This window comes from Nannobrachium achirus, assembly GCF_963921795.1.
Source record: "Nannobrachium achirus genome assembly, chromosome: 21".
Taxonomy (NCBI): domain Eukaryota; kingdom Metazoa; phylum Chordata; class Actinopteri; order Myctophiformes; family Myctophidae; genus Nannobrachium; species Nannobrachium achirus.
The window spans coordinates 53,853,071-53,872,214 of NC_137828.1; positions in this window are offsets into that span (position 1 = coordinate 53,853,071).

A 19,144-nucleotide genomic window follows, 5' to 3' on the forward strand; every position below is an offset into this window, starting at 1 on the left:
GTCAAACTGTGGGCTCATTTATCATCTAGGTGTTACTATGTAATGGGGAAAACAATGTGTTGTAGGATAAAAATGTCATACACTGGATTCATGCTGTTTGAATGCTGGGTCATATTGTTTTATATTTATATTTTTATACTTATTTTATTAATAAAGCAATGGAGGAAAAAAAGCTATATCTTCTAGTCTGCTGCTAGTGAATGCATGTGTGCGCTAGACTGTGTGCATGTGTGCGTGCATGTGTGCGTGCGTGCGTGCGTGCACGTGCGTGCGTGCACATACGTGTGTGTGTGTGTGTGTGTGTGTGTGTGTGTGTGTGTATGCGTGCGTGCACATCTACTTGCGCATGTGAACTTGGGTTGTGTAATGCAATATACATATTTGAAGGCCTGGAAAATCTTCATTTACATTACTTCATGTTTTATTCTCAACAAGTAGTCTCTGGGGTCTCTGCCACTGATCTGGAGAGCAACATGGAAGCATGAAGCAGTATCTTATCCAGTGCATTTGATAAGCATCCTTTTGGTCACGACAAAAAAAGAAACGACTTAAAGGAGTAGTTCACCCCCAAAATGACTTTTTTTCTATTGATTACTCACGCTATGGATTGTTTTTTGTCGCATTCCTAAGACAAAAAATTGATTATTAGGTTATAGTAAACTTACCCTGTCGGTTTCCCCATCCAGTGCCATGCATTTGGGTCCCCATGCAGGGCCATGCATCCGGAATCAATGGTGGTAAATTTACTATATATTTTTTGTCTTAGGAATGCGACAAATACAATTTTTTTTATTGAACTCAAGTCTCTATGGCATGAGTAATCAATGGAAAAAAGTCATTTTGGCCTACTGTGTAATTTGATTCACTGGTTCCTCGAGTTATGGTTTACCAATTATATGAATCGCTGAAGAATCACTGTTGAATTTGAAACTGTAAGATGTTTGTTCTTCTTTTTTTCTTCTTTTTTTAAGATAGTCTGTCGCCCTCTCACATCTACTTACATACTACATTAGAATTTGAACTTGAATAAAAGAAGAACATTTTTAAATTACATCTTCTCACATCTATAGACAAATTGTCATATAGATTAATCACAGATTATAAGCTTTTGAACAGAATTGTTTTTGTGAAATTCTCTTTGAACAATCCTGTGTGCATCGATAGGCTACAGGAGCTCAATAGAGATTTCCAAAATATTTATATAGATTTAAGCCTGGAATCAAGCAATCCAGGATACAGTTGAATTATGACCATAAAACATTTGATTCTGTGAAGAAGGGGGGGGGGGGGGGGGGGGGGGGGGGGGGGGGGGGGGGGGGGGGGGGGGGGGGGGGGATTGATATCAATATTTTTGGAAGTCTCCCTGGGAAAAATGAATGGGATCTGGAACGATGGCCGGCACTGCAATTCCTACTGCTCAAAGAAATGAAGGGAACAACATGTTTCCTTAATTCTTTGAGCAGTACTATACTCAAATAAATTCAAATAATTAAGGGAACATTTTGTTCCCTTCATTTCTTTGAGCAGTATAGTTGAACTCAGGTCATGTGTGACAGTTTAAATCAGCCATCACTGTGGTTTACTGTGATTGGTCTACTTGTGTTGGAACAAATAGACAGACAGACAGACAGACAGACAGACAGACAGACAGACAGACAGACAGACAGACAGACAGACAGATAGCAGCACTTTTGTCTTAACTGCATATTTCAGAATAGATTTGTCCACTGGGATTGTAATACGCAAGCACTGTGATTTGTGTTGTCACACATGAAAATAAATAAAAGAAAGTCTTGAATTGCTCTGAAAATGAAATGGTCCCTGCGGGAGAGAATGATGCTGCTGTTATTACTTTTGTGGAAAAACAAGACAAATTCATTCACTGCACACGACAGAGCTTTCACCGTTTTATTTTGTTATCTGCTTTGAATTGACTCATCTGTGTTTGTTCGAGAAGTCTATCTACAAGTCTATCTACAAGTCTATCTACAAACGCTTGTACTGTAGATTGTCTATTTTCACTACTTTTGTGCAACACTCTTGTATGATGAAGTAGGGGTTTGATTTAAGAAAGAACATACTTTTTTGAAACTTGCAGATACAAGGTTTCTGCCCGACCTTGCATCATGTCAGACCCCCCCCCCCCCCCCCTCCACACACACACACACACACACACACACACACACACACACACACACACACACACACACACACACACACACACACACACACACACATCAGGGACGTGCTGGGCCCCTGATTCAGCCCGGGAAAAAGAGTTGCAGAGGCCCTCATTGCGCGCTATATGGCCCTCTATAGCGCTGCTGCTACTCAAAGATCTGCCATTTCAGATCATGAAAAGTGACAAGCCAGTGGGCCAATTACATGAGTTATATTTTGTCGTTGTCGAGTGGAAACCTTGTACCGGTATGTCCAAAACCGTTTGTTTTGTATTTATCATTTTAGAAATGATTTAAACTAGTGAAAACAGCCGATCTACAGTGTGCTTGTAGATCTGCTGTTTTCGCTACTTTTGTGCGACGGCCTTGTATGATGAAGCAGGGCTTTGCTTTGCGAAAAAAATTACAAATTTGAAACTTGGAGATACAAGGTTTCTGCCCAACAGTGACGATTTACTTTGTTGGCTGCCCAGCCCCCAAAATGGAACGAAGGCCAACATTTTATTTTTAATTTTTTCCTATTGGCCCGCCTGGACCGGCCAGGAATTAATGAACCGGCCGTTCGGGAGTTGTCCCGCTTTTCCCAATGGCCAGCACGTCCCTGCCCCGGATCCATGCATGATGTTTATTTTTCTTTTTTCACCCTTGAATAGAATAGGCTATATCAATACTTGCCCCTTTCTACTTCTCATTTATTCCACTAAAAGCTACTCCTACACCATCTCTAACCGCTACTAAATACTGTCTCTGTTTGTTGAGTGACACAGTGTTGGATAATGTATGCAGTGGCATGCATGCTGCATATTTCACTGGAACCCACTTTATGAACAGAAGATGATGAGACACTTAAGCAGCCTTCATGGGTTTGGCTGTGGCTAGTTACCTGGGTGAACATAAAAGATAAAAAAGAAAATCCAGGGTGCCAGAAAAATGTGTTAAAGTTATACCATGTAACTTTTTTTATAAAACAAATCTTAAAATTGTCCTAACTGTTAAATCGCTAAAGTTTTAGAACACCCACTCCGTTATTTTCAGCTTCTAAAGCCTTCTCTTTATATGTTTTCTATGATCCTTGCCGGGGTCCGGATTTCGCGGAAAAATGACATCATCTGCATCATCCGTATACGTTGTATATACGTTGGCCAATCATCACATTGCAGATCATACACACATGATACACTACCGGCCAATTACAGTGCATCTTGCGTCTCTTCAGGAAATAGCTTGCTTCAACAGCTTTGTTTACGCTGGTCTAGAAGTCTAGCATGTACTCCCCAACCGCTGCTCGTAGAGGGACACGAGAGACCTCCATGGATGCGTCTCGGCGAGGCAAGGCGGACGCGGTGGTCTGAAGGCCCGGTCCGCGGTGAAAAACGGCCGAAAAAAGCAGACGCGACCGCGGTTTGCTATACTGCTACAGACCACTAGTTGAGCAACTTACACAGTATAGCTTTAACCCTTAAGTTCTGTTCAGATTCACTACACCTTCGTTCTGTTCGGGTCATTTTGACCCGGTGGATATTTGGTTTAAAAAAAACAACACTAATATAAATTTTAACTTAACAAATCATCATGATACATTGACTTTGACTCAATACCAAACAATTCATATGATATATTTGGTAAATGTTTGCATTTCTGCTTTGCTATATCACATTAAACACTGAAAGAGCTAGGCGTTTTTACTGATTTAGCTGAAATCCATGTAAAAAAAAATACTTCATTTAATACTGGGCAATATTTCTCATGCTTATAGGAAGGGGGGGAGGGTTCGGAATGGGGCTTCGGAAGGGGGGTGTTAGAAGTGGGGGTGACTGTGTGTCTGTGTTTTGGCATAATACTGTGTATTTCTGTGCTTCCGGGTCAAAATGACCCGAACAGCACTTAAGGTTCAAAAAATATGAGGGGGGTGTAGCATGGGTGTAGTGCAAAAATATTTTTTTTACATGTTCATCTCAGAAGAATCTTTAAGGCCAGTGAGTTTCAGGTGGAAACATTTTTAACTTCTACCTTTTTTTTCCAAATGAAAATGTAAAACGGGTCAAAATGACCCGAACAGCACTTAAGGGTTAATACATCAAGAGGGGTTTTCAGAGGGAATTACCCTAACCCTATACATTGGCTATTTGAAAACATTTTAAAAATAACAATCGTGTACGGGTCCATGGCACAAAATGTGTTCAGATGAGGTTCGGTGGTCAAACACCTAATTAATTTAGGTGTCCTTCACATGAAAATGTTTGAGAATCAATGATTTAATTGAAATTATTTTCATTGGCTAAATATGTATTAACAAAAACACACAGAGGGACTTGTTTGAAAATAGCCATGCTCAGTTAGATCGGCTATTTTTGCTAGGCCTATATACTTTGGTGGAACACTCTTGTATGACAAAGTAGGGCCAATGCTCTGGTCTACTCCATGTCTCCATCTGTTAAAAATAAACAACCAAATAGAAGGGAAAAAAAAGATAAATATGAAGAACAAGGTTTCTACCCGACAGCAAAGATATAGGCAAATTGGGAAGCCATTTGTCCTGGACAATCTCTTAAGTTAAGAAGTTAAGTAGAATTAAGAGTGGATTGAAATGTTATAATATCACCCTAACTCTCTGTGGCGCTTCTGTGCATACCCAAGTGTGAATGCTAAAGGTCAACTTATGCTTTGCATGACAAGTGTTAGACGAAGTGTCTGAGCTGAACGTGATGTCAAAACGACCCCATGTGTGTTGTAGGTCCTTCGCAGATGGCATTGCATGGCTTCAGCTGGAAAAGATCAAAGGTAACAAACACTGTCATAAAAGGTTGAATACTCTGATTGGTTGGGAAGAAGAAGTAAGCTCTGTTACCACATGAGACTAACAATTCCTAGTTTATATTTTGTGGTGACACTGTCTGTGAGTCGCAGACAGTTTGAATGCTCAAAACCCAGATAGTTGTGAAACCTAGTGAGGTATATTAATGACTATGGGCTTAACTATTTCTCAACCTTGTTGCTTGGAGGAAGATAAGCAGAGAGGACATGCAATTGCAGGCAGGAATGCAGACGGAGCAGAGATGCAGGAGTTCCAGCTTGGTTCTTTTTCGGCTACCGGGAAAATGCACACAAATACATACAATTCTATGGTCTTTTAAAGCAAAGTCAAAGGCGGACCCCTTCATTTGTCCAGACAGGTTGAGTAGATTAGCATCTGCTCAATATGCATGTGGACTTCTAGGCCCTGTTGACTGTAACTATCAATAGCTAATCACAGCAGGTGACATTTCTACAAAGCCCTGGGTGGTCAAATGTAAATGAGACCATTTGTTTGCAGTAAGAGACAGACAGATTGAGTTAAATCTATACAAATACCAGCATTCCACTATGTAATTCATGCCAATTTTTGGTGAATATGGTTTCATAAGATACAACACTAGTACAATACATTGTTTGACACGTGTTGCTTCAAGTGGGACATTACATGCTCTCTATTCAGCCAATTTGAGCTACATTCATGTAGGTTGTGTTCAACATAAGTTCAGGAGTAGAGACCACCCTCTGCTTATCACAGCCACTCTCAATCACTTCCCTATCTACCACCCTTTCCCTCACTCATTGGCCACTCCCCTTTCCCAATCATCCATATCCACTACACCTGCCTCCACTCACCACAGCCAATCCTTGTTGCTATCACCACAGTTTAAATACACCTGCGTTCTCCCGACTGGCTTGTTTGTTCTGCTTCACCACAAACATGGGTAGTGAGTACTGCATTTGTAGATCGGCTATTTCTGCGATTCATTGCTTCCTCCTCGATTCTCGCTCTTCTTCCTCAGTTCTCCCTCCCCTTCCTTCCGCCTCCATTTCTCTTGGAATCCACACACACACACGCACGCACGCACGCACGCACGCACACACACACACACACACACACACACACACACACACACACACACCGATGGCGGAGGGGTTCAGTGTCTTATTTAGATATTTTTTTCAGTTTCTCAATGACAAAGGTTGAAGCTCCATAGCCGACGCAGTCATAGCAGAAGGTTTGACCTCAACGGTGAAGTTTGAATTACTGCAAGTTGAATAGTCTTTCATTTCTCAGATGGCTTGCCTTGAGAGCTGCTCGCTGAAGGGCAGGATTAAAATGAATCTAAGATGAGACGTGTTCTGTCTTGACTGAATTGTACTTATTTCTCAGAGAGACCTTTAAGAAATAATATGCATGCTGAAATGAGATACATCACATACTCCTTTCTGCAATTACGTGTGGATGTAGATTCTCTTACACTTAGGCGCACTGGTGAAGGCCTGTGGGAATGCATTGTCTTGTTGCTGCAGGGGCAACCTTGTATATCTCCATTTCAACTTTTTTTTTCTGAAATTAAGCCCTACTTTGTCATGCTAGTGGCAACTATAAGTAACATATACATATGTGCCATTTCAAAACTTCACACGTCCTGCCATTGGCAAGACAGTACATTTCCAGAACATTGAGCTTGTAGATTATTGCTATTTTTGCTATTTTTATGACCTTCTCTGACTTTGAGTTTATTAGGGGTATGGTTTCAAAAAGATGCATCTGGCTTAATGTTGGCAATTGCCATTGCTGCTGCTCTTTTTCACATTGCATTTGTCTTGTTTTCTCCCAAATGTCATAGTTGTCTCCCTCTCTGCCTGTACTCACACCTGTTACGTGTACCCCGCCCACTCCTCTTGCTATTTGTACATACTGACGAGAGAGAGAGAGAGAGAGAGAGAGAGAATTTGGACCAACTAAACACTGTGTTTCAGAATGTTCTGGCATATAGGTAGGGTAGAGAACATAATTTGTGCTTTTTAAGGAGGCAGAATGCCGAGTCCGTGTGGTCAGACCATGAAGTGTATTTGCTTTAGTGAGATGAAGTTGACAGATAAGGCGTAGGAGTTGCACTTTGTAACCCTGTACACAAAAAAAAGTATCGTGTCCAAGGCAACATTTGTGTCCCAATCTCACTGAGAGCCAGTCATCTCGGAAAGTACAGCTTTAGACAGGGACTGAAAATACCTTTTTTTTTTTTCCACTAAAATGTGATAAAGCCACTAAAGCATTTCATAAATTTCAGGCTACATTTCACTTTAACGCCAGAGCTTAACTCTGCATGTAAATAAGACTTTTTTTAATTAATGTGAGAGATCGTCAGGTCATTTGCAGGTTAGAAATTTATTTAGAACTTGAATATCTCAAAAGTAGTATTTCAGCATGGCATCATTCTATAAGCCATATCTTCAAAACTGTTGGGTCAATCTCCACAACCAATATATCATTTTGTAGCTATGATCCCCAGCTTTCAAATGAAATGAAAAAATGAAAATGAATAAAAATCCAATGACTGGCTCCCAGCCAAATTGGGACACATTTTAACTTTTCAAAGCCTTCAGGAAAACCAGAGAAATATGCATTTAAAAATGTCCTTACAAACATCTCTACTTGTGTTTACAACTGCGGTATATCCCTTTATAGTAGGCTACTATAGGTACTATTTTATTTGTGCATCATTCTCATAACAGCACTTCAAAGAATGAACACGGAATATTTGTTCAATAACGATTCACACTGGGTCATGGAAAAACAACTTTCTTTTAGTACCAAAATATAACCAAGGTATTTCAGCCTAAAATTATTAGATAAAGAATCAACTTCAATGTCCACTTACAAAACTTTCAAAAAATACCTCAATGAAGATTGAGCTGTTTGATCTGCGTTTTTCCAGTTTGCCAGTGCCTGTGCCATTTCTTCATCTTCTGTCTGGACATTCAGGTTGTGGTGGTGCTGTATTATTATTAGTGGCCAAGGCCACGAAGTGGCAAATGGCCACTCATTGTTATTGGACTTCATCACTATTATTATTATTATTCCGCCACTTTTTCTCTAGCGGCTAGACCGTGCAGTCGCTTTTTACGAAACTCGGCAGTATGGCAGAGGACTATGCCAAACGGCTAAAACGCGAAGCTCGCAACAATCGGCCAAAGGGTGGCGCTGTAGGAAGCCTTTGAAAAATGCCAACTTTGAACTGGTGTAGCTCATGCCCTGTTTCAGGTACAGCAATGAAACCTGTATACACTTATGCGTCTCCTCATGCCGAACAACTTTTACGCTCTGACTTTTGACCTCTGACCTTTACTTCTCCCACAATTTTGAATTATATGAAAAACAGTCAAAATCTATCTCCTCCTGGGATTTTCGCGTAACGTGCGCAAAACTTTTTTTTACATGAACTTTGGACCAATGCGGTCATCGCACAGCGGCCGGATTTTCTTTAAAGCGAAACATTATTTTTTAATAATTCACTGTATAATGCAGTTTTATGCAAATTATTCTTCTGCCTCTAAATCATACATGCAAAGTGACACGTTCATGGCATTTGGCAAATATGTCGAGGGTTAGTCCAAATATCACTGAAAGCAATCTTACTCCAATTGGCCAAAGGGGGGCGCTATACGAAGCGTTTGAAAACTCAAACTTTAAAGGGGCATAAGTCATGCCTCGTTTCGTTTGAAGACATGCAACTTGCTTACACGCGTGCCTTGACTCAAGCGGAAGACATCTGTGTCTTTGTTAAGTAAGCTCCGCCCTTAGATTTTCCGCCATTTTGAGCAGTTTGTAAAACACTTAAACCCGCTTTTATTCCGGAACTTTCGCGTCACGTGCACGGAACTTTTTTTACATGAACTTTGGACCAATATCTAAAGATCTGTCAGATCGGATTTTTTTTAAATTGAAACATGCTTTTTTAATAATTCAATCAACATTGCAAGTTTTATGCAAATTATTCTTCTGCCTCTAAAACATAGATGCAAAGTCACATTTTCATGATGAAATACTGTAGAGGGTAAGTCCAAATATCACTGAAACCAAAAAGAATCATATTTGAACTGGGGACCCCCCACCCTGACGTGAGTAGGGGTTTCCCATGATCTGGGCCTTAGGCTAGATGCAGAATAGAGCTGGGACGTTCGCGAACGAATCGAATCTTTTGAACGGCTCTTTGAAGTGAACGATGGGATCCGGTTTGCGCAGTAGAGAGCCGTTCATTTGGGGGGGAGACCCCCTCCCCCCAATTCAACATCTCCTTGCTACTCCACTGAGTACTGACTGAGTACAGTGAGTGAGTGAGAGAGAGAGAACAAGTGGAGGAGCGAGTTCATTGTTGCCTGCTTGTTTTTTTTAGGTGTTTTATGAATAACAAAAGTCAAGGTAGCTTAATTTACACACACATTTTATGAAAAGGGTAAATACTAAATTGTGATCTCAACTGTCAGCAGAGGAATGTGGTGCCACCTTGTGGATTCATATTTAAACAAATTCTTCTTAAAAATATATAAATATACAAGGAGCCAAATGAGCCAGTCTTTTGAACGGCTCTTTTTAGTGAGCCAGATCGATGGTACTGTCTCACTTCAAAGAGCCATAAATCCCACCTCTAATGCAGAATAGACCCAAACACAGCTGCCCAGCAATTTGCAATCAAACCACACCCAGTATAAAGCCAGACTTTCTGCAGTAACTTGCTCAGTGTGGTCCACAACACTGGAGGTGTTACAGGCAGCAGGTATGTACTCTTTATTTATTTCAACAACTATTCCAATTTCTGACAGTTTAATTCATTAATTATTTATACTTACCCATGCAATAATTTGACTTTTAGATGCCATACCTACCTGATCCACTCGCTACACTGGCTGTGTGAATGAGGAACATTGTGACTTGGTGAGTGACCATGTGCTCTGTAATGTTATGTTGTTTTTGGGATCTAAATGTTAAACAATTTCTTTTGGAATGTAATGCAATGTTGATTATTGAATTGATGTATTTTGAGTTTAATGCCAATGCCTAGTTGGGCAGATTAATGGAATTATTTTGTTTCAAGCCTGTAGTGCAGCAGATTATTTGAATTTGTTGTTTTTCTATTCATTTGGCCTTTTTCTTTGATCCAGGCCAGGTTTATTCCCTAGAACTGAATCTGAAAGATGGCGAGCCTGCAGAAAGACTGACACAATCCTGTCTGACCTATGGGTAGGAAAAAGCAGCCGCAGTGACACACATTCCTATTTTGATTTTGAAGTAATGACTTTGAGTTTCTTTATAAAGTAATGATGTTTGAGTGCATTCATTTATTCATTGTTTCAAACCATGCAGGGGAAGCTCAGCCTCACACCTGAAGCCCATCTGACAATCAGTACCAGCTCCCAGATTGCTTCATTGGAGCCAAAGAAAGGCAGTGTAAGTGGGTTCATTATTCTGAACTGTGTGGAACGGGCAGATTGAACACCTCTTCTCTACCTTGTGGCTCAACTGTAATTATTCTGAAGCTCACCTCATTTCTCTCTCCCTCCCCCACCTAGGCTGGCTGGGTTCCAACACCCCCCAATTGGAATCCATAGTCTGCTCTGCCCACAGGACGGCAGCCCCATGTGAGCCCCTAAAGTTCCAAGTTTTGACCCCCAGCCGCCTTCCCCTCAACGTTTTTCAATAAAAACAATTTAACTTTAGTTAAGTCTGACTCTGCTAGCCTGCTAGAAAATAATGCTGCTATAATATTTTGCAATTGCAAATCCTTTGTGTAAATAAACTGAAATTCATACTATTGCATGACTATTTCTTTATCATGTTTCACAAGCATCTGGGTCTACAATGCCAGTGGTGTAAAAGTAACTGAGTACATTTACTCAAATACTATCCTTAGTATAATTTTGAGGTATTTTATACTTCACTTGTATAGTCTTACTTCTAGGCTACTCCAGTAAATGCTCATGCATTGCATTGTGAGCTTGTAGATCTGCTATTTTCAAAAAATGTCAAGTTGATGCCAATACATTTGTACTTTTATTCAGTATTTACACTGAACAGATGCCACCCTTCTCACATTGGCCTGTTATAGCGCCACCAGCGGGTCAATTTTTGCAAAACACATTTTTGGAACAAAATGCTTCAAATCCTGCATGCAGCGTCCGATTGCCGTGAAAGGCCCAAGAACACGTGGCACCCTTTTCACTTTGGCCTATTAGAGTCACCACTAGGCCAAAAAAAAAACCTACCTGACCTGCCAGAGTCCTGTTCGGTCCTGTTTTTCTTTGATATTCTTCTTTGCTTTCCCTTGATGCCTTATTGCTTTCCTGCTTTTTATGCCTTGGACACTTTATCGCTGCTTGCAGCTATATTTATTATTATTTTTGTGTAATGCTCTTCAATAACTTGCGGGTCAGTTATCAAATGCAGCAAGTTGTTTTCTGTCAGATACACAGACTGTGCTGACATAGGAATCAGTCACACATAGACATCAAAGGGGGCTTGAGCCCCTGCCCTTTTATCCGACTGTAAAAGGTGCCCTCTCCAGACCATGAATGCAGCTTTTACCATGGTGAAAGAAACACAAATGCCCTCTTTCCATGCCTTACCTGAAGGCAGCATTCAAGCCTTGTCCAAACTCTCCTGAACGTGAATGCATCGTCTTATGTTGAAATCAATCGGTCTTCTATTTTTGATATTTCCACCGAAAGGCCCTTTTAGAAATTTCAACCCCTGCCTCTCTAACATTCTCTGCATGTTCCTGATAGGAATTATTATGTTTTTGTTAAACATGACAATGGGGTGGTAGGATATGTGCGGAAACATTAAAGGAGCTACAGGTTATGTCAACTTTTTCTTGAAAAACTGACGCTAAAATAAAAATTATGTTTTGAAAATATTTTATAAAAAAGATTAAGCTTCATATATGTGTTTCTATACAGAAATGACCACAAAAAGCGTAAAATAATGATAAAGTAATCATTTTGGCCATTGTCAGGCTGACTTTACATCCCTCCTTTACATAAAAGTTGACTATAGCTCCTTTAAGTCAGTAATAATATATGGGCCACCTTCTTCAATTGGTAACGGGTCAAGTAGTTGCACAAACGACAAATTAAGGCCACATTCTCATAATATAATTCGGTTTAGTCGTGCGAATGGGAGGGGTGAAGTTGCCACATTCCTGCATATTTAATTTTTTTTCCCTTTTTTTTTGGGGGGGGCTTTTTATGTCTTTATTTGATAGGACAGTAGGCTGACAGGAAATGGGGAGAGAGATGGGGAATGACATGTGGCAAAGGTCGTCCGGATCGGGAATCGAACCGGCGACGCCAGCAGGCATCATAGCCTAGTATGTGGTATGCGCCTTGACCACCAGGCCAGCGGGCGCCCACCTGCATATTTAATTGATATGTTTGCACTCACACTGCACTTTGTCATCCGAAACAAGGAATCGCTTAGAAGAACACGTCTGTCCACGGGAAACATGTACAGTATGTATCCAAGCTGCATAATAATACCTCCTTCAACTCACAATGTAACCACAGGACCCCCGCAAAATTGCGGCGCAGGCGTCGGAAATGGGCGATCAAAAAATAAAACCAGCGGCGGCCGGCGGGACTCATCTCGCAAAATCCTGCAATAAACCAGACAGATCATATAGAGCTTATACCTAGTTTAGCAAGATATGAATGTATATTCAACGTCTCTCTCTCTCTGCTCTCTCCCTACCTCTCCTCTCGCCCTCCCTCTCTACTCTCTCTCTCGCCTCGCTCCGCGCGTAACCTCGCATCACCAGGCTTTCTCCGCGCGTAAAACGTCTCCATTTGGCACGATTTGGCACAGAGAGCGAGAGAGAGAAAGAGAGCGAGCGAGCGAGGGTGAGAGACCCACAAATCGGCTATGGCTATTTTATATTTTAGGCATAGCCTATAGGATACATACAATATTTCTCCTCACTCCAGTGGCACTTTCCTTTTATCTGACTCTGTGAGCAACTCCTCACAAAATAAACTATGCGCGATCGAGGGAGCGGTGATCAGAAATTAAATCATTTACTGAGGGGACGGCCATGGGCCGTAGGCTAATGGTCAGAAATCTATAATGGGAGCGGACGGTCGGTTGGGGAATTTATAACTATGGATTTTACCCGCACATGGCTCTATAATCTACCACAATGTTTCATTGCCTGTATTTGAGACGGATGCATTCACACCAACAGAGAAGCTTATGCTGTAGCGAATCGAAACCACCGTTTTTTTGTGGATTTGCATTCGTTTCTTTGATTAAAAAAATAATACGGATGCGTCTTCACACATGCCCAAACGTTGTGTATTTTCCGACAATACGTTACGATTAATTTTAATCGCAATGAAACGTGTGTTCACCTGTGTGAATGCCACCTAAGACATGCTGAAGTCTCTCCTCGTGCCTCGGCTGCCACACACACACGCACATGCACACGCACACGCACACGCACACACACACACAGACTCAGTTTGCCGACCAGTGGCAGCCGAGTGACGAGGAGAGACTTCAGCACGGCGGACAGCGCATAACCTCTTCATGGTCGTTTTCATTTACCAAAATGTGCTTAATCAAAATGGAACTGGTTACACCTGCAAGGTCTTATTAGACAGGACGATATGTAAGCTGCCTGTCTCTCCTCAGGACATGCTCACTCTCCTTGATGGACAACACAGTTGCCGCACACTCCAGGACACCCCGCTGCGACCAAGCAATCTGATTGGTCGAAAATAGGCTCTCTAACGAGCATGACAGCACAAATGAAACAATCAAAATATAAAAATCAGCTGTGCTGATCAGAGTCTCGGCAAAGCAGAGGAAGTTAGCAGACATAGTAGCTAAATCTGGCATAACATAATTTTGATGTCTATCGAATACCTTAATTACAATGAGATTGAGCTAAGAGTTCAGTTTTGGATGGTGTCCATACTTTACTCACCACATTTGGGTTCTTGTAGTAGTGTATTGACTGAAGCAGGTGGTGGTTGGTACAGATGTGCCATTTGAGAACGTCACGTCATGCAATCGGCAAGACAGTGGATTGACAGTAAAGTGTCAGAACATTGACAGTGCGAAAGGAGGGCATTTGTGGGTGTTGTTATATAATATTCACAATGTTTTTTTCCAATGAAAAGTGTAGAAAAGTGACACTTGTGGCCTGGGCCACAGGGTAGTGGTCCAGGCACTATAGGCTGGTAATCCTCCAGACCAGCCTTGCAGCGTTGCAGGTTCGAGTCCCGATCCTGACGACCTTTGCTGTGGGTCACCCCCCCCCCCCCCCCCCCCCATCTCTCTGCCTGTTTCCTGTCAGCCTACTATACGTCTATCATTAAAGGCAGAAAAAGCCCCCAAAAATATCTTTAAAAAAAATAAAAAATAAAAGTGACACTTGTTTTCAGTAACAAAAGAGAAGAATTAGCAAGGCTAAAAACCTTGGGACAACAAGTATTTCCAGAAAAAAAAATCAGGAAAAGACATCTCCTCATGCAGGCCACTGCTGTAGCAGGAAAGGTTGTTTAGAGTTACAACTCAAGAGTTACAACTCAAGGACATAGCGTTCTGGTCTCCTCCGCTCGATGCCTGTCTGTGGACTGTCCAGAAGTTTCCAAACTAAAGTTTTATTTATTTATTTATTTTAGATTCTGTTGCAAGAAGTTGCAAGTTTCAAGGTTCACTGTGAATCTTTGATCTGAATGTCTTCATCTCTTCCCTTCTCTCTGTCTAGGTAACACACGCACACACACACACACACACACACACACACACACACACACACACACACACACGCATGCACACACATGCACGCGTGCACACACACACACACACACACACACACACACACACACACACACACACACACACACACACACACACAGAGTCTAGTGCTGCTGCGTGGGTCTGTCTTTTTCCCTTTATTTGATCACAACCACCCGCCTGACCTTACAGTGGCAACAACAGATTTAAATCAGTTACCCTGTAGGTGATTGTGAAGTGAGTTTACTCCAGTTTGGTGCTGTGAAATGTTACCATACCGTAGCCTATGTTTACCAGTGATAGTGATAGAATATGACCTTCTCACGTGGTTTGAAAATAAAACGTGAACTGACCTATACGCTATACCAAGTAATTCCAAACGAAACAATCAATACCGTACAGCTTTTGAGCGAATGAGAGAAAGGAAGGGAGAGAGTGTACAAAAAAATAAAAAATAAAAAAAATAAGTACCATTTCATGTGCTTGTAGATCAGCTATTTTTATGACCTTCTCTGACTTCTCTGAAGTTTAAATCTACTCATGAGCAGGTATGGTGCCTTGCATGGATAAAGGCACTAAATGCACCATTTACCATTTTATGAAGGTGGATTCTGCTTTTCAATGGGAATGGAGTGGTTTCTTGCCATTTCCATGCAAAAAATTTGAAAGGAAAAACATTTTCTTGAAAAAGACCAGTAAAGCCTGAAGACTTGAAACGACACTTCTGTACTTATAGTGTATACAATATATTGCTGATATGATACACTATAATGTATTGCAGATCGTATCACCCTTTTAGCCTGTAGAGAGGTGCATGTTTTAGAAGGAAGTACGGTGGATTACAAATGTTCCATTTTGCAGAGGGTAGGCCTATAGATGAACCCTTTGATTGCTTTAATTGAAAATGTTATTTTTAAATCCAAGTCACACGGATATGTTACGTTATACATGATTAATCTCCGTGGATCAAGAGAAACCTTGTCTCATAATCTCCAGGCTTCTTGAAAATCTCTGACTTTCGACTATCAAAAACAGTCGTCTTTCGCTTGGCCTGGGATACAGTAGACCTACGGTACACGCGTATCCCAGATGAGAGATGACTATTTCATGACTGCATTAATGGTGCATCAGCCGATAACGTTTCATGTGGTTCCATTCCTCTGACCGCGGTGACCCCGTGCGGAGAGTTCTGACAGCAGGGGGAAAGGTCTGCCTTTCCTCCTGGTCTCTAACTCCTGGCCTCCTTACTCCTACAGCGGATCGGCTCTCACATGTGACCGCATGATTAGCCGTTAAATAGGACACATCCTGTTTGATGTACAAAAAGCATTTACATGTCATATGGAATAATACATGACAGAACGCTCTGGATGGCAAGCCAACTGTGGGCCTACTTGGAACGGTATAGAGTGCTTAAGGGCTGCTGCAGAAGAACAACGCGAGAAATGCTGATCTTTTCATTGGTACTAATAGCGGGCTGAATGTGACAAATTTGCCTGAGGGCAGTCGTGGACATTTTTATGGAGCTTAAAAGAAGTAGTCGGCAGCAGCTCTCCCTGCACTATTTGCTTGGTCAACTCATTTTTTACCACAGATGGATCTATAGGGTGTGTGTGTGTGTGTGTGTGTGTGTGTGTGTGTGTGTGTGTGTGTGTGTGTGTGTGTGTGTGTGTGTGTGTGTGTGTGTGTGTGTGTGTGTGTGTGTGTGTGTGTGTGTGTGTGTGTGTGTGTGTGTGTGTGTGTGTGTGTGTGTGTGTGTGTGTGTGTGTGTGTGTGTGTGCGCACACGTGTGCGTGCGTGCGTGCGTGCTACTCTCATTGATTTCCAACACTCATTGATCTATTTTGAATGGCTTTCAGATGGATCATGTCCTGAAACAGTCATATCAGCGATTCTCCGGAAACGGTTTTCAAAGAACTTTTCCATGCATGCATCGGGCTGTTCAACACCATGCAGCTCCCATCTCGCGTGTTACACAACCCTTTACGTGGCACGTAGCAAGCGGCAGAGAGTTGTGCGTTGTGCTTGTTCTGCCAAGTCCACGAGGAGCAAGCTGCAACTCGTGATTTATATTTTATGTCTCTGTTTGCGAGAGGCAAGAATTTAGACAGCCAAAAGTTGATTATATGATCAATAATGCAGGTGAAATGTTGACGTGATTGTGATGTTAATACAGTAGGCCTGCTGACGATCTGAGATTTATATTTCCTCAAGCATATCTCTCTCCAGTAGTATTCTGATTAAATCAAACCTTTAATGATATCTATTATGCCCTTATCACCTCCTTCATTTTACAGAATGTAATAGCACTGCTGACTCCCTGCCAGGCTATTCTCAGCCAGGACAGAACAAAAAGCATCCATTCTGCATCATCAGACCAAAAGTGTTTCTTTCTGCCAAGTAATTTCTAAAGTGCCCACATCCGTTTGGCTGTGCAATATTTAAGGCTTTCATATATTGAAGGCAGATATTTAATTTTGGTGGCTTATACCATTGCAAAGTACAATATAGGATGAGCTAGCCCTACCTTATATCACATTCGCATCTCCAAGACAAAAAACCAAAGAGAGACTCCTGAGCAATACAGGGTTCAGTTTCACAGTGATTACTATGCGAGTTCTCTAAATTCTCTTACCAGTTCTTTCCTAATTCTGTCATGCACAGAGACATTATGTTCCTCATCTGATAGTTTAGGTTTTTAAGCTGTATTGGATGTGAGAACAGCCTGTTCACCAGAGAAAACAAGTACAGTAGATTTTCTTTGCAGAAATTTGCCATGGCAGTCCATGCCTGTAATTTACAAGCCTGATACCGTAGTTTTTACATCCATTATGTGACATTAGCTGTCACTATCAGGGGTGTCGCACCAAATTATGGGCCCTGGGTACAAGGATTCACTGCGGGCCCCACAGCACTGCCAGCTTGTAGATCTGCTATTTTTGAATCTTTGAATATTTCAAATCCTTCAAAGGTTTTTTGAAAGACCTATGTCAGTGGTGCTCAAACCTTTTTCATGTGAAGGACCCCCTAAATGATATGTATTTGGACACGGACCCCCATCTCAAAATATTTAGTTCCAGGGACCCCGGCACCCGCAGAAGCAACATTTGAGTTACAAACGTTCGCTTAAAAAATACACATATTCAAAGATTTGCATACATTTTCACGACTTTTAAAAAATAGCAGATCTACAAGCTCGCAGCGCGGCACGCGGTGCCGTGCCGTGAGCTTGTATAATTATCAGCTATTTTTCAATAGCTAAAGTATACAATAATTAAGGACCCTCCACTTTGGGCCCTAGTAACTCAGTTCCCACTCCCCCCCCTTCCTTGTGATGCCCCTGGTCACTATAAGAGCTCTGCGAATGAAAAAGGTTTTAATGATGTTAATTGATGTGGAAAGGCTGATTCTATAGGCCAAAGGTTGGGAACATGAGCTCACCAAATCAATAAGGTTGTGATCAATACCTAATCAATACTGATATACGTTTGGTAGAAAACATTAATAAGCAATCTGGACCAGTTTTTCTCAACCCTTTTCATATCAAGGTCCATTATTTATTCGGCAATTGAACCATGGACCACCATTTGATGACATTTAGCCTCTCAGACCCAAGACTTGGAATATTGTGTTATCGTTGGATGTAAGATTATGTCCACAATTCCATGCTGGATTGATATGGTACCAATAGGAGATATAACCCAAAGTAGAAAAGAATGCTACATTCTCTAATTGTAGAGTTAAAGATCTATAAGGGTCCATTTGGTTACCATTATCAACTCTCCATCATTTAGCTGGGGACCACCTGCAGCCTCTCAAAGAACACTGGTGGTCCCCGGACCACTGGTTGAAAACCATTGGTATTTTCACTGCTTTGTCATAGACCGCCAAAGTCCATTTGTCCTGTTAATGTGGTTGATTCTGTATGCCAACAGCTCTCTGATGGTAGTCACTCAGCATTCTAATAGCCTACAATGTGTCACTGTGTACAGCAGCTGCTTAGCCACTTTGCCTTACAGTACACAATTAACTATTTTCCAACAAGAAACTATTTAAGCAGTCAGCATTTTTAATTCCGTCAAATATTAGAGTGCCGTCACAGGTGTCTGGAGACTAATAGGCACATACTGTAGTCTTTTTGCCGTGCTGAATATGTTGCTTTCACAACATATAAAAACATAAAAATAAATCTTATGTAAATAGGATGCTGGTGGAGTCAGCCGTTTGTAAAGATAAAAGCAGCCCTAATAAAGTATGTAACTTTCCAATTAGATTAGGTCTAGGCCCCGTTTAGACTGGCAGGCAGCCAAATCCAACCATAAATCTGATCTATGCCATATCCAGATTGGAATCCGATTTATCCGTTTTA